The following is a 16,931-nucleotide window of genomic DNA, read 5'->3' on the forward strand; positions in this document are numbered from 1 at the left end:
ATATGCATATTGTAGAAAAATTGAGTAACAGTAAACTGAAGAAGAAAGTAAAAATACATTCTACTGATTATACTAATTGATATTTTATATACCTATTAAGATTTTGGTGTATTTCCTTCTGGTCACATTTTCTATGTATTTTTTACATAATTGAGTTCAAATTTTTAATGAAACATGAATTTCTAGAAATTTTGTTTCACTATTCTTTAAAGCTAAAAAATTGTACCAATTTTTTGACTTAAATGAAGTAGCTATTTGCTGTTTTGATTTGTTCTTCGATGACCCATTTGGTTGAGTATAAGAATTCTATTATTCTTACCAACAAGATGTTTATAGTTGATGGGTTTTGTTTACAATATTAGAATGAAGGTACCCTTCCATTTTTTATAAATATAGTTTTTAATTTAGAAAGATAAACTAGGTCCAGACTTGTTAACAGAGTGAAACTCCCTGTTTCAAAAAATAAAAAAGATAAGTTAGGCAGATGAGATCAACGAAATAACTGAATTATAGGAAAAAACTGTATAAGCCATGGGTCATTGTATTGATTTTTGAAAAGATCATAATCCTCCCATAGAGAGTAGCTCAAAAGAAAGAAAAAACAAAATTTAGGCTTTTGATGGTCTGTTTGAAGATATACCTATTCATAAAGGTTCCCATAGATTACAACAGATGTTCAAATTAAAGGAAACAAGAGAATAGGAATTTTAAAATCAGAAGAAAAATGCACAAAACAGACAAATGTAATAAATATATTCACTCAATACATGTTATTAAGATTGCATTGCCTTTTATCAACAAATATTAACAACTTTGAGGAAATATTAAATAAAAATAAAGTGGAAAATTTCTATATAATGGGACACATGAGTACAGTAGATGCTTAATATATTTAAGTTATGTAAGAAAATATAGTTTAACAGAACATTGATTAGAATACATTTGATACATAAAATATCGCAAAAATTTAAATGTCTACTAAATTAAAAATGCACATGTATTATTTGAATCACAGCCAACTACCTATCTCCATTTTTCTCATGTGGATATGAGGTCTCCCTCTTCCCCAACATGAACAAAGAGCCGATTACATCCCTGGAAATATGCACAAGGAACAGGAGGCCGTGGTTTGATTTGGGTCAATATTTATTGGAGGATGTTAGTGGTTGCCCTCCAGGGCCATAGAGATATCTCAGTAATCTCCTATAATGCTAGCTCTGAGCAACATAGCTTTCTGCTGAATCTACAGGATGAATTAATCACAAAATGTATTCCTATGTAATTGAATGAATTTGCTGACCATCACTACATATAAACTAATCACATTTTAGAGAGGACATCTAACCCCAAATATCAGATCATTGTAGATTCATTTCTATTGACCTATATTTTTGGGTCTTAGTTAACTTCCTAGTTTAGTTATTTAGAATTAAAAAAACTAAAGCCTGAGTATTAGTTTCACCATTAAATCAGTAAGAAGTAAAAAACTTAAAGTAGAAAAAAAATATTTTATTTTAACATTAGTGTATATGACAATTTATTTTAAGGTATTTAAAAAAATTACTTATTCAGTATGTGAATACAGACATACACACACACACACACACACACACACACACACCACATTGCAGAACACTATTCAGTCTCCCAAGATGTGAGTGTAAGCCAACCCGAGGAGAGTTGGCCTGTTAGAGCACACAATTCTCAGATCAAAACTGGATATTTCCATATCGTAACCTCTTTCTGTTAGTGAGTGCTAGATCCTACTATTTTGAATTCTGAATGATCTACAGTATGTGTTGTTTAGTTTTCTGTGGCATCCGCGTTTTTACTAGTTTGTTTCAGTTATGTCAAATATTTTGAACCCATAAGGGCTGACAAAATTTGGGATGTGACAGTCCTGGACTTGCCATATATATATATGTTAGGGTTGGATTCTACAGTATTAGGAAACAAAAATTATAGTTGTTTAAACAAGACAGAGTTTTATTTTCTCTCACATAAAATTCGGGAGGTGTTCAGTTCAAAGGTGATGTGTTGCTCTGTTTTACAAAGTCCGTATAGCACTAGATTTCATTTATCTCACTACTTTGTTGTCTGTGAGTTGTGGTATCTATCCTCATGACCCAAGATGATGTTGTCTTATTCTAGGCAGCACGACGGTGAAATGCATGAAGAACAAGGGTCAAACAGTGCACACGAGATAGTAAATTCCCTGAACCTACCAAAGGATACCATTTATTTCTTCTTAGATGAAACTCAGTTCCACAGCTTTATCACGCTGCAAGGGAGCCTGGGAAATGTAACTGTTTAGGGAGCCTTGTGCCAAGAAAAAAGTCTAACATGATGGAAGAAAAGGCAGAGTGAGTAAGTAGGGTAATGAAAGGCTTCAAATAAACAAAAAAAGAACCTTGTGTTAGATTAATTTCCCTAGAAGCACACAAGTGGCCATGAGCATGTAATCACTATTGAGAGTGCTCTTGGAAGAAACAGGTGAGAGGTGAGTTGAACAGACAGAGAAAGGGAAGGAACTACAGAAGAATGTGGTTTTATTTCATCCTGATCACGAAGGGAGTTCTGGAGCAAGAATGGATTGCAACAATCTGTCCTGTGTCAGACAAGGAAAGAGACTTTTAGAATTGCAGTCATTCAATAGTCATGGACCACTGCTTATTTCTTGCTCTCTCTCTCATTCGTAACAAATTTATTGGCTTTTCCATACTTGATGATGCTGTAGAGGAGGAGAGGAAGGAATATTGGGAGACACCCCCTGTATGTGTGCTACAGGAGTGATTCTTTGTTCTATAGAATCATAGTGCCTGATATCAGAAATTTGTGATCACATACATCAGTTATTTGATTATATAATGTAGACAAATAATCTATTTAGTATAGCACCTCTACACACCTAACTTAAATATGAACAAATGAACAACCTTCTATACAAGTTTTAAATACTGCTTCTGGCAAGAAGATTCTAAAATTACTAGGTGATCCCTTGTGGAAAATAAATATATCTGGGCATATGTAGTGTTTGGTATCTTTTCTTTTTCCTCCTCCTCTCCCTCTTCCTCCTCCTACCCCTTCTCCTCTTTTTTCTTTCCTTTGTGTTTGTTGCTTTGCCTCATCTTTGATGCCAACTTAAAAGGAAGAAATCAAATGAATTATAACTGTAAGATTGTTTTTCCCTCAAAACAAAATAAAAGAATAGTGCTCTTGTCCATAAGGCCATCAAAAACCAGTAGGAACATTTGGTGCAATCAATCTATTACAAACCAATTTTATAGCTATATAATGAGATCTAATTGCTGCTTTATTAGTCTGGCTAATATTAAAAGTGTCAGTAATTGCTTTGCATTTAAGTTGGTTTTCCAATTTAAATTGCATGTCCAATACATTATCATTAACTTATGTACTGCTTTTATTTAATAGATTTTTCTCTTTCTGGTCTGCGTTTATAGAATTTTCCCTTTCTGACTAGTCGAAATTGGAAAAGGATAGAAATAGGATAAATGAGAATTTATATTATAAATGCTTGCATTTCTGTGTTGCTATAATGTGTCTTCAATACTAAAGAATTCATGTGATCTGAGATCTTTATCTGGCCATTACTCCAACTACATGCAAAAGAAAAGTTGAGCAAGTGAAACGTTTTGTCAGAGTATACAAAATGCTATTAATAATGGAAATAACTAGATTAGCCATTTCCAATTCATTTCATTCAACCATATTAATTAATAGGTCAATATAATGTCTAATGAAGTAACTCAGTGATTGGCTATTGGGGAAATCAAAGCGATTATTAGGAATCAAATAGATCATTTATACAACTATTTTAAACTGCTGTAGAAATATAGCCCATGTCTTGCATGCTAATGATGAGGTTCCATGATCATATCCTCTGGAAAAAAAAAAATTGGTTTTCCAAAAACAATGTTTACCTAATTATTTGTTAGTCCATTCTGCCTTGAGGTAAACTAAATCAGGTTTCTATGGAAATCAGTAGAAGCCAAGTGTTAATTATGGGAAACGTTCTGTATTTTATGGGTGATTTACTAAACCTGAATTTTCACATCAACGTGTAAAAAACCAATTTGTATTTCAAGTCAATCTCTGTATCTTTGAAACATATATGATGTTTTCTACATTTTTATAATAACTTTTAAAGGGATAACACTCTTGACAAAATTTTTATCCTACTTGGTACTTAAAATTTCAAAACTTCTTCATGCTTTATTCCGGTTCACTTTGTCAGTATAGCTACAGTGGCTAGACCATGAGCTCTGGAGTTGGACAACCCAGATCAACATATTGGATCCTCTTCCTACCTGTATGTCCTTGGCTAAGTTACTTCATTATTCTGTGCTTCAATTTCCTCATTTGTAAAATGAGGATACTAATAGAAACTGCTTCTTAGGATTGTTTTGAAGTTTGAATGAAATAAAAAGTAAGCACCCTCTTTATAAAAGAAGCTTTTATTAATATTACTATTTTCTTAAAACCAATGATAGCAAATTAAAAATTTATAAGATATTTAAATAATATTTCTACCAACACATGGCAGAGTAGTTCTGATCTAGCATTTGGTGACCATTATAGTTGTACCATGTATATTGCCAGGTACATAGGAAGACTTTTATGAATATTTCTTGAATGAATGAGTGTTCAGACCCTAGATAATGTTTGTTAAAAGAAGCCTGGCATGCATACTTTCAGATTACCCTGATGCAATAGGCTGTTCTAGTCAGAAGTCATCGTTGACATGTAATCTCATTTTAGTATCCCTCCCTTCTTAATAGATCACTAAGAATTTTTGACATGAGCAGAAATTGTTACTCTAATCTAGAAGTTACCAATTCATATATAATATAAAGAGGGCAGGTATAAGACCATAAGAAGGGAAGAGTACTAAGTTGAAGTAAAATAAATATGTGCCTTCTATAAAAAGAGCAGTTGCTATGTGGCTCTTACCAATTTTACTGTGAAGAAATTTGAGCACAATGTTGCCATGATTTCTTGTGATTCAAGAAAAGCTAGAAATCTGATGAAGTATTAAAATTTCATCAGTTTTTATTATGTGGGCCAAAAACCAAAAAAATAAAAATGCACGAAGAACAAAACAGTCTCTTGTAAGATATCGGTTTACAGCTTCTGGCTAATTATTTCCACTCTCCTCTCCAATTCAATTCCCAAGCATCTGTCTGTGCAGTACCTGTTTCCTGCCCCACCATCCTCACTCATCATGCTCACTGCTTTCACCTCCAGAAGTTCTTACAGCTCCTTTTGCCTCCACATTGCAGCCTGAATGCCTTCTTACCACATTGACTCAGTCCCGCCATTTCCTTCTATAAAGCCTTCGGTGGCTGTCTATTTTTCTCAGGATGAAGACCAAAAGTTCAATATGTTCTACAAGGCCTGCTCACCTGGCCCAGCCCCTCACTCTGAACTCTAGACATGCTACTTCATTTTCAGCATATGGAGTGCCCCCTTTTTTCCTGTTTCATGTACTTCGCACATGCTAATTCTAAGAACTCCGCTTATTGCCTGTACTTGGTTAAATAATGTCCTCCCTCAAATTTACATTCATCCAGAAACTGTGAATGTGACCTTATTTGGAAACAAAGTCTTTGCAGATATAATGAAGTTAAAATGAGGTCTTACTGAGTTAGGATTAGGGTCCTAAATCCAATGACTGGTGTCTTTATAGGAAGAGGGATATATGGACACAAAGACACACACAGGTAGAATCTTGTGTGATGATAGAGGCAGAGATTAGAGTTATGTGCCACAAACTAAGGAACACCAAAGAGTGCCTGCTGCAACCACCTGAAGCTAGGAGAGAGGCATGGAACAGATTCTTTTCTCTAAGCCTTCAAAAGGAACCAGCCCTGCTAACATATTGATTTCAGAGTATTGGCTTTTAGAACCGTGAGATAATAAGTTTCTACAGTTTTAAGCCTCCAAATTGTGGCAAATTTTTATGGCAGCCACAGGAATCTCATACCCTCTCCCCATGTGTCCACATCCTTCACTTCTCTGCTCATTTCCTCAGAGGAGCCTTTTTAGATTTTCACTTAGATTATGTGTAGGTTTCATACAATCAGTGAAGCAAAATTGCACAGTGATGTGCAATATATTTATTTACTTATGTTTATCTGGGAGAATGTTTGATTACTATTTGTCTCAATGGTTATCAGGTTTTGAACTCCAAAGAGCAGGCAACAATCTTTCTTGTTTTGTCCACCTTTTATTCCCCTGACCATTAACTGAGATGAATGAATGAATAAAATGGATGGCTATGGATGATTTAAGAAGAATCAAAATGTATTAATAGTTAATTTCTCAGTTACAGTTTTTTAATTGTTGTGTATCTTTGAACAAGTCACTTCATCTCTCTGGGAATCTGTTTTCTCACTTATGAAGCAAGGCAAGTGGAATAGATTATTTCTGAGGCTTGGTTCAACTCTAACATTCCATGGGTCTGTGAGTCCTTCTCCTAAAAATTCTTCCTGAGACATTGGCCACATGGTTGGGCTCATATACCTGTGGAAAATAGGTCCGTTTCAAGAATATTTTATATAATTTTATAGTCACTATTAACATACCATTTACTGTGACTTGAATGTGATGAACAATAAAAATATGTTTACATGTTATATTCCCAAAGTCTAGCATTGTTCCTGGTAATTTTAGGCACTCAAAAACATTTGTTGCAATAAATAATTAAGGCAAGGACTAAATGTGTGTTTGGAATGGAGACTCCTTGGAACACCACAATGTACTCAAATTGTACCATCAGGGTTCTCTCTTACCCCAAATAGTGGTGACTGAAACCAATATGAGAGTTTAGAAGATCAATATTTTTCATTTTTTTCTTATTCTGCTCTCCTAAATGCCTTTATCATTGAAAAGACCACAGGGGAAAAAAAATCAAGAAAAGTTAAGACATAAAACCAGATATCTGAGGTAATTAGATTCATTTCACTTCACCTCCATCATCAGCTGGGTCCTTGGGGTCTGTCAACAAAGAAAATCTCGAAAGAAAATGGAGATTTTTTTAAAAAGTTACTTGACTTCATGTAGGATTTTGAAAGCAACCACTTTGGGGCTTTTTGTTTTCTTTTTTTCCCTGCCTGGGTCTAGTCCTAAATCTTCATCCAACATGCTGTGAAGCTAGTAATTTGTTAAATATCACGCAGATCCTCAGTGCTGAGTGAGGCTTTATATGCTTTATATTTTGCACATGTTGGGTAGTAATTGGGGATTTGTATTTTCCATGGGGAAATTTATCGGAGTAGTGAGGTTTGTTTCTCTTTTATAAAAGGATTGCTTTTTTTTTTTTTTTCCCCATGGTTTGGCTGTTGTGATCTCAGATTTTTTTTTTTTTTTTTTTTAAGGATGACCTATGCCACCCCAGTATGGTGATTATGATTTCTAATGCTGATTATTTATTGCCTCAGGCAAGGGATACCAGGTTCCCACTCTGTAGAAAGAAGCATCTCAGGAATCACTAAGAAGTGAAGTGCTGGCTTTTATATACCCCCAAACTAAAATAATACTTATTCTTTGTAATACTTATTAGAAGAAATATTAAACATTTATATAACTGTTTGTGTAATGGTCATCCTTATTGCTGAAATTTTAACTCCTCAAAAGAACTATGACTTGTTAAGAATCCTCTATGTGACCAGATACTTGAAGAAAGAAAGAATCCTTATCTCATTCTTGATTCAAACTTAGGCATTCTTGCCTTGGGTACGGGAGACTCTCAAAGAGGAGAGGTCTTAGCCCACATTGCCCCCAGAAGCAGAGTCAGAGCTAAAGGCTCATATGCAGGTGGTTTATTTCAAAATTGGCACCAAGGAGCAGGAGCAAAAAACAGGGAAAGAATAGAATTAGGGAAAGAAAAAAAGCCAATATAAAGATTCAGTATTGAGTTGACCACTCCTGTGGATATCTGGTGCTCATTGCCACTGGGACCTCCTGAGTAGTATCAAACACATTTCACATTTGTCTGCCGAGGTTCAAATGGATGAAGCACTTACCACTTGCTATCATCTGTTTTTGGAGAGTTGTCCCAAGTTTAAGTGTCCTATAAATTAGAATTGTGCCATGTGAAATGCCAAGTGGGCTCCAACAAGCATCCACACTGTGGTGTCCGAGTAGCACTTGGACAGGAGTGAGAATCACTGCTTTTGCCAGAGACAGGCACTACCAATGTGCATCTGGTAAAAGTTTGTACAGAACCACTGGGATTGAAAGGAAGTGAGGTAGGGTCCAAGAACTTGCTTGATGACAATAGTAACTATTTTAATCTAGACAGGTGTCATGTCAACATAGAAGCTAGACCATACATAATCTGTAAGTTACTACATAAGTCTGTAAGTTAGTTCTTATGTCTGTATGGTACACATTAAGTTAACCTGCTTCTCTATTCAACAAAAATAACTAACAAAGGATTAATTCAATCTAGTAATCCAGCTTGTTAAGATTGTCTTGTCAGCCAACCATGGGACTGGAATTTCCTAGTTTTATAAATTCCATGGAACCCAAAAGTAGAAAAGTGGTGTCCAGTGATGTGTTGATAAATACTTATCAACACTTAAAAACCAGCGACCTAGGAGAAAAATAAAGCCTTGATTTCTAGTTTGAAAATGGCTATGAGACAAATATTCCCATCATGGCCAGTTTCAAGCAACTAGTGTGATGTCACTTAATGCAAAGCTGGGAAGAGATGTGCACAATTTGCTCTTGAAAGCTAGAATTAGTCAACCCCAGTGCACCAATGGGGGTGCCATAGGTACACAGTTAATTCGAACAAGAGGTTCTACAGCAAGATCGTTAGGATTTAACATCTGAATACCAAAGCTTAAATTCTAACCCTATTACTTTTACAACTTTGGCAAATTTCCTACCTCCTCTATGCCACAAGTTTTCTTCTCTAAAATAAGCATAATGAAAGTACCATCTTATAGGGTTGTTGTGAAAATTGAGATTATTCATGCAAAGCATTATCTATTTATTGTATGGTATCTGGCATATGATAAGTACAGGAGGGTGGGCCAGGTGGTGAAAGAGGCAGTGCTGGGGCATATATGAAGTGGGAAGTAATAAAAGGAGTTTAACTAAAGTTTTGTACTTTATAATATGTACAAAAAGCAATTGTGAATAGCTTAGGAATATTCGAACTCTGCTCATCCATTCTACCTGCATTGGACATATCATAATATCAATAATTTGTTTTAGAAAATGGTTCTTATATTATAAAGGAGCAAATGAGGTTCTTAGTCAATTGATAGGAAAATTAATAGTAGAGAATATGATATAATGAAATCAAAATATAATTTTTCTATGAGCCATCTTCAAGTGACCTGGATATTATTTTGTTATAAGGAACTTTAGTAAGGATTTTAGGATGTGTTAGCAAAATTTTGTCAAGAAAACAGAATAAAGAAAGAAAACAAAAATAAAAAAGCATATTTAGTAGCAAAACTATTTGGTGGTCACATTTCCATTTAAACAGTGGATTTACTAATTTTAACATGTCTAGTTATTAATATTTTTCTAAGAATCCTTAATACAGATTAAGAGCCGAGCACTTACCACCTGTTTTACTATATGAACTTGAATTAATGAGATTATATTTTCTTCAAAATGTTCTTCTCTATTGAAATTTTCTTGTAATTCAGAATGACTTCGCCATACCCTAGTGCTTCTAATTAGGTCAGATTAATGAGATCTTACTATTGTATATGTCAAAAAAGGGATAATACATAGATTCTTATAATTGAGTTATCTTTTTACAAAAACGCTTCATTTTTTACAAATATGATAGCTCTAACAGTCTATTATCTCTGTTATATAAACTTGGAACCCCAATTCCATGTTTGATTTTTCCCTCACCCTCCACATTTAATCGCTATAACCAATTCTTTTGGTATTAAATATTACTAGCCCCATAAGCTTGTTGTAAGTATTAAGCAAAAAATACATATAAGGGTATAGAACAATGTCTGACCCATTGTAAGCTAATTTGCTCTTTATTTGTCTCCTTCATCAATCCATCCATCCATCCACTCATCCATCCATCATCCATCCATTCATCCATCTCTGTTATTATAATTCCACCATTATAATGCCTCTTGCATGCAGCTCTCTATTTGTGCTTACGAAGAGTTTCAGCCCTTCACTTTTCAGTCTGAAGTACTGCATGAACCTTACAACTTACACACCTGGCTACAATTTTTCTCTTACTCCAGACTTAGAGTGGAATATAAGAATTCACCATTTTCCGCAATGTAGCCCCAAACTAACATTTTGGCCCATCTCCCATGATGTAACTTGTCAACTAATTCTCAAGAGCATTACTTTCAGCCTTTGTAATTTTTTTTCTCTGAGTGGTTTTAACATGACACCATAAAAAAAAAAAAAAAAAAAAAGATAGAGGAAAGGTACAGATTAACCAGAGAGGGAGAAAATAAAGATGAAAGAAATAATAAAGAATGTGGCATTTTTAGTCCTTAAAGTTCACTTTTCTGAATGGTTGTGAAATATCAAGGGGAATCTAATATCTATGGGAACCTATTTCTTTTGGTTAAATCTTTTTTTTCAAGACATGAGGCATGATACACATTAGGAGAAGAAAAGCAAACTTGTGTACTGATTGGAGCAAGGGCCTGGAAGTCCAAATGCCAGATTTCCCTGCCTCATCTGCTCCAAATGCAGGGAAGGAGACTGGAAAAATGAGTTGCCAACAATTGAAAATACTCTGGCTATATTTGATAATGAAGTGCAAACTTATTCGGTCCATTTACTTACCCAAAAATGAAGATTTAGCAAAGATTCAAAAGGATGCCTAATTTAAAAAAAAAAAAAAAAAGATTGAGTGTTGCTTTGAGTCATTCTTCATCTGATAGCAGAGCATTCCAATGTTTTGGAAGTGGTGTAGAGTTCAATATTGTACCATATAAGAAAGTAAGCCAGATTATCGTTACTCCATATAAGATAAACAAACCTTCTGATAGTCTCAACAGAGCAAGTTACTTCAACTTTTGAAAGGGAATTGGAGTGACCTTACTCCTTCTTATGTACATTCCATATAGATAATTATACCTTATAAAAATAATGTTGAATGTGTCTAAATTTTGAGGCAGGCTGAGAAATTTAGTGAATGCACTTAAATGCTTAGAAATTCTTGAGTAGAGTAAAAATAGTATTATGAAGGCATTAACAAACAACTATATATAGAGACTAATTTCTTAGTCTACATATGTGTATGTGTACATATATGTGTATGTATGTGTATATGTGTACACACACATACATAGACACACATACACACCCATATACACATATATAGACTAATAAATTGGAGAAACTGACAGGATTATTTAGATTCATAGGAATTTACATATTGCAGTAGGTTTTTTGGTTTTCTAACAAAAAAGAGATGTTTCTTTTATTCATGTATGGAGGAGCATTTTGTGTTTCGGTAGCAGGCACTTGGCATTTGGTTAGTCCCAGTTTCTGCTCCAGAGTAAAACCATATTGAGTAAGATGACCCTCCTACCTTAAAGGTTACTATTGCTTAAAAGATTGCAGATTTTTCACCTGGGGCCACAGCATGAGCTGGAAGAAGGATTTCAGAACCCATGCCCAACAATACAATCAGTTCCATTATGTGACTTGTTTCATGTTACATTCATGCTTTATTTAGTCCTGCTTCTGACATGTTTGTTTTAAAGGGGTTTGTGTGTTTGCTTGCTTTATTCCCTTTCAGAGGATGTGTGTGTTTCTGAGAACTACTTGGTTTTCATCCTCACTTTTGAAAACACAGATCAATTTGGAGAAGTTCGTTTTGTGGGTCTCAACATAGTATAATAGTGACTTTGAATTGCTGAAGTCCAAATAGATAGATTTCATAATATTTAAAAACTAAGAGCCTAAAGAGCCATTCTCACTTTAGGAAAGTATGTAAGTGCTTTGGGATGATGATGGAACTGGTATAATTGACCAAGAGAGTTTTGCTCACAAGTCTATGCGAGTGCTTATATCACAATATTAAATTATCTACTTATGTGCCTGTCTCCCACATCTGACTATGAACTCCTTTCCAGCAGAATCCATTTATTATTCATCTTTGTATCCTGAGGCCTGAGGATATAGGACTTCACCTGGTACATAGTGGGTCCTCAATAAATGTGTGACAGGATGAGATAAATTTAAATGACTTGACCATTCCTTTGAGTTCTCAGGAGTATGCAGCAGATGTGTTCACAGGTGGAATCCTTTCCTATTTAACAACATCCACTCCAATGTGTTATAGCAAGAGTATTATCCCTAAGCAAAGCTCCCTTTTATAGGCATTAACAGGTGAGTCCCAAACCTTTGAGCATAAAAAACCATGCAGAAGCTAAAGCCCATAGTGCTATAAGAACAGGGTATATGGCCTCTTAGAAAATGTCACCATTGTCTTGCCAAGAACGTAAGCTAGGAACAAAGTGAGGCGTCTTACAACAAGGCACACTTAATCCACATCTAGTGTAAGAGATGATCTGGGGCTACTTGGGTGGGTGCCTGAAAGTTATTTGAGAAGTAACTATTTATTTACTCATTCATTGAACAAATGAGTACAAAGGAGTCCATACTGGGTACTAGGCATTGGATTAGGAACTGGAAAAAATAAAGAAAAATAAAGATGTGGCCCCTGCCCTTAGGAGGTCCACAGTTCAGTATAAAACATAATAATACTTTGGTTTCTTCAATGTTATAAAATATTAATTAATGTTATTGTTAACACAAGTTGGGCATGACACATAATGTGCACGGAGTTTGCATCAGACTTTTAAACATTTGGTGTTTGTGTTTGTTTTGCTCTTTTATTTTGTTTGTTTTGCTCTTTTATTTATTTTGTTTATGCTCTTTTGTTTGTTTATGCTCTTGTTTATGCTCTTTTATTCAGTATCTATGATGCACTTGGCACTGTGGGTATAAAAATGAAGATGTGATATCTTCCTGCAAGCACTTATAATGCAGCAGTATTGCTAGAGGAACACACCCAAGTATGCCTAATGCCAATATGGAAAGTTGTCTGAGTAGAGAGGCTGTCAAAAGAAGTGGACACAAGGAATGAGACTTTCTAAAATACTATGGGCCAAGTACTTCAACTGGTTCAATGTGGTTCCTAAACAAAGAAAAAAAAAATAAGTTTTTGTTCAAATGATGCTACATTTGGAAAGAGAAAACTTTTTCAACATTATCAGTCACTGGCTGTATGATCTTGGATAAAATCTCCTTAGCCTCAGATTTTTTTCACTTGAGCTAGAGAAGCTCTAAGGCATCTTGGAATTCTAATAATAGTCAAATGTGCTGCTCAGGGTTCTCCAGAGAAACAGAAGCAATAGGATATATAGAGATATAGAAGAGAGGGTTTATGATGGGAGTTGGCTCACAATATGCCACCTGCAAGCTGGAGAGGCCAGAAAACTGGTGAGGTAATTCAGCCTGAGTACGAAGGCCTGAAAAGCAGGGGAGCCACAGGTTTAAGTCCCAGAGTTCGGTGGCCCAAGAACCAGGAATTCGGATGTCCAAAGGCAGGAGGAGACGGATGTACCATCTCCAGAAGAGAGTGAATTTACCCTTCCTCTGACTTCTTGTTTGTCAAGGCCCTGTTCTACAGATTAGATAATGCTGGCACACATGGGTGTGGGCAGATCTTTACTCAGTCTACTGATTCAAATGCCAATCTCTTCCAAAACATCCTCACAGACACACCCAGAAATAAAGTTTTACCAACTCTGTGGCCAGTCAAGTTGATAAATGAAATTAACCATCACAGCTACTATAAAGGCACGTACCATAAAATAACTCTAGCACCATACAGAACAAAACACAATCAAATCTTAGAGTGAAGCTCAGATCCTGTAGTGAAGCCAGACCCAGAATCTGAGTACATTTCTGATATAAGCCAAGTTAAACTTTAAATTTAAAGAGAACAATTCAAGTGTATTACTCTTTGCAATTCCCTGATAACATGCCATTCAGAGAAAACATACGTAATGTTAGGATATCACATTTTACAAATTTTCTTCATATATGAATCAACATTTAGTGATTTCCACTGGGAAGTTTTAGAAAGCATGAGAGCATAGATGTCACTAAATTGTGTGGGGAATCATATTTTGCACACACATGCCCTCTAATCTCTTTTATAGTCATAACCTGGTGAACTGTTAGTGTCATGCATTAATCTGTAGGTAACTGACCTACTGGGTAAAGGCAGTCAGCAGTGCCAAGCCTGGGGCATATTTCTTTCCTGATAATTGTCTGTTACCCTCTTGCGCACTCCATGTAGTTTGGGTTTTTTTCCCTTTGCTTTCAGCAACAAAGGCTTGGTGTATTACTTAGTACAAAGGAAGTTTGGATATTCTAAATAACCTCTACTTTATTGAACCGCACATCACAAATAAAAAGGGTCCTGTACTGGGTCCTTATTTTGTTATCTGGAGGCTTCTTGGGTTACCATCAATCACTGAAAAAAAAAAAAAAATGCTTAATCTACTCTCAGCCTTTCTACTTTAAACCTCCTCTACCCTTCACCTCAAAGAATAAGAAAAAAATTATTTTTTTAGCAAGATATATGAAAATATTTCCCACATTTTCCTGTCCTAACAATACTAATTTAGCCTGGTAACTGTGTCTCAGAGGACACTGAAGTTGGTTGGGTAGTATCTGCACTTGATGAAACTCTGCTTACTTGCATTTCTTTAGTTAGTTGCTCTGGAATTTTGCCAAAGATTAAGGTAAATTGACTACTTTCATGCTCCTGAATAATATTTATCTTCTTTGTGAAAACTGGGTCAATGTATGGCCATTTCAAGGTTATGAATATCACAGTTATCATATAATTTTTATATGATTCACAAATATTTTTAGGCATTGAAATAAAAATTATGGTGTTTGGACATTCTGTCACTTAGACTCTAAATGTTAGAGGGTTAGTATGAAAAATGCCTGTAGTCGATAACTGGCAAATTTAGTGCTTGGCTCTGGGTGCCTTTCATCACACTGAGCCTGGGCCCTCATTTTCTTCCTCTCCTTTACTCGCTGCCCTCCCTTCTCACCTCCCACTCCGTTGTGCGTGTGTCTGATGAAAGTTACTCACCTTCCATATTTCTGCTTAAGCCTCTTCTTTTTATTTATTACAAGGATAAGTTGCCTAATCCACCACATGTGCCCTGCCATGTGCTACATATTGACAGTAGAGAACGGTTAACATCTTTTCAGCCCAGTTTGTGTATATGTCTAATGTCTCAGCCCACTGCCAAGCTCGCAATGTGTATGACCTTGATGAAGTCAGCAAATTGTGTCTTCCTAAACTCTGTTTTCTCTACTGAGAGCTACAATGTCTAACACACAGGGACAATAAAACTTATTGAAAGAAATAGAATTCAGCCTCAATTTTCATGCCTCAAATATTCAGAAAATATTGTGATATAGATGCTGCTTGTTTCTTCTTTCTCTTTGCCTTAATATAGAAGTAACATAACTTTCTAAAGGTGATCGAGAGATAAATTATATAATTTCTGAGATTTGACAATAAATTAATGAGGTTGCATTTTAAACCATGGCAGGATATTTGCTCAAATGAACATTGTCTGCTTCCATGCAGTCATCTTGGAAGGTTACATATTTGGCATGAAGTTGTTGCCATTGCTCAAAACCACAGTTTCGGAACTTCTTTGCAAAATTGCTTTTCCAGTCCTTTTTCAATATCCTCCACATGGCAAATCTTTATTTTCTAAGGTTGAATTAGATTTTTTAAAACAGCCAAAACTTTTTGAGAGCCAAGGTTGGCAGGAGTGAATGCTTAAACTGTATAATGTCATTGTTGGCTATTTTGGTACACTATGCCTCAGGAGAATGGTGCCTTATATAATTGTAAATTACCTCCATCGGGAGAATAATGAGAATACTAACACAACAGCTGGCCTGCTTCCTCTCATCCTTAGAGTTCCACCTTGTGTGGTCTGCTGTGCATTAACCTATTTCTACACCGTTAATAAACAATTGCTTTTCTAGTCTTTTTTTGTTGTTAATGATTAGAATGTACACACACACACACAGCCTCTCCAGGCCTTATTTGCCTAGGTCTGCTTTTCATAATGTCCAGCATAAAATATTAGAAAGAGCCTTATTCTTATAAGTCATCAGGGTAGACTCTGGAACCAGCTTAGCCAGTTATAAGCTGTGAGCCTTTGGACAAGTGACCGAGTCTCATTCCCCCTATCTGTAGAATATACATTGTTATATCAGGCCTACAACTCTCAGAGAAAAGTTGGAGGGTTATATGAGAAAGCGAATGTGAAGGTATTTCCTTTTAGGCACCCACTTTACTACATAAATTATTCCAACATAGTGTCTCTAGCCATGTATGGCACTAGGTTTGTTTGTTTTGCTTCTCTCCCTCCCCTAACAAAGAGTTGGAGCTCCTTAAAATAAAGAACCATGGTAGACTTTTATCAGTATTCCCTGTTCAGATTTTGGCACCTAGTAAGCACTCAATAAATGAGTTTTATACATAAATTTATAAATGTATTAAGTCTTGATTTCTGTGGAATAAAAATTTCAATTCCAAGGAAATATGCCCATTACCACTTTGCCATTATTCTTAGGAACTTTAACATTTGTGGGAGATATGCTATTTGTCCCCCAGTGTCCTTTCTTTCTTGCTTCCCCTTAATAATAGAAACCTATTAGATTTGGCAAGGCGTGAGTCCAGTCAACTGCAGACTATTAAGTGATAGTTGTGACGATATCACTACAATATGGTTAGTGATGTGTGAGCAGAAGTGACATGTTCAATGCCCTTAAAAGAAAGTGGCTTTCCCCTGGATAGGATAATGTTGAACCAGCTTTGAACATGTGGATGA

At 35.4% G+C, this 16,931-nt stretch overlaps 1 long non-coding RNA gene across 1 annotated transcript in view; it reads left to right on the forward strand.

Moving 5' to 3' along the window:
• LOC110743080 overlaps window positions 1-16,931 on the forward strand; it is a 345,865-nt gene that overhangs the window by 315,791 nt on the left and 13,143 nt on the right. The gene's annotated exons all lie outside the window — the stretch shown is intronic.

The sequence above is a fragment of the Papio anubis genome, chromosome 6, assembly GCF_008728515.1.
Source record: "Papio anubis isolate 15944 chromosome 6, Panubis1.0, whole genome shotgun sequence".
Lineage (NCBI taxonomy): Eukaryota > Metazoa > Chordata > Mammalia > Primates > Cercopithecidae > Papio > Papio anubis.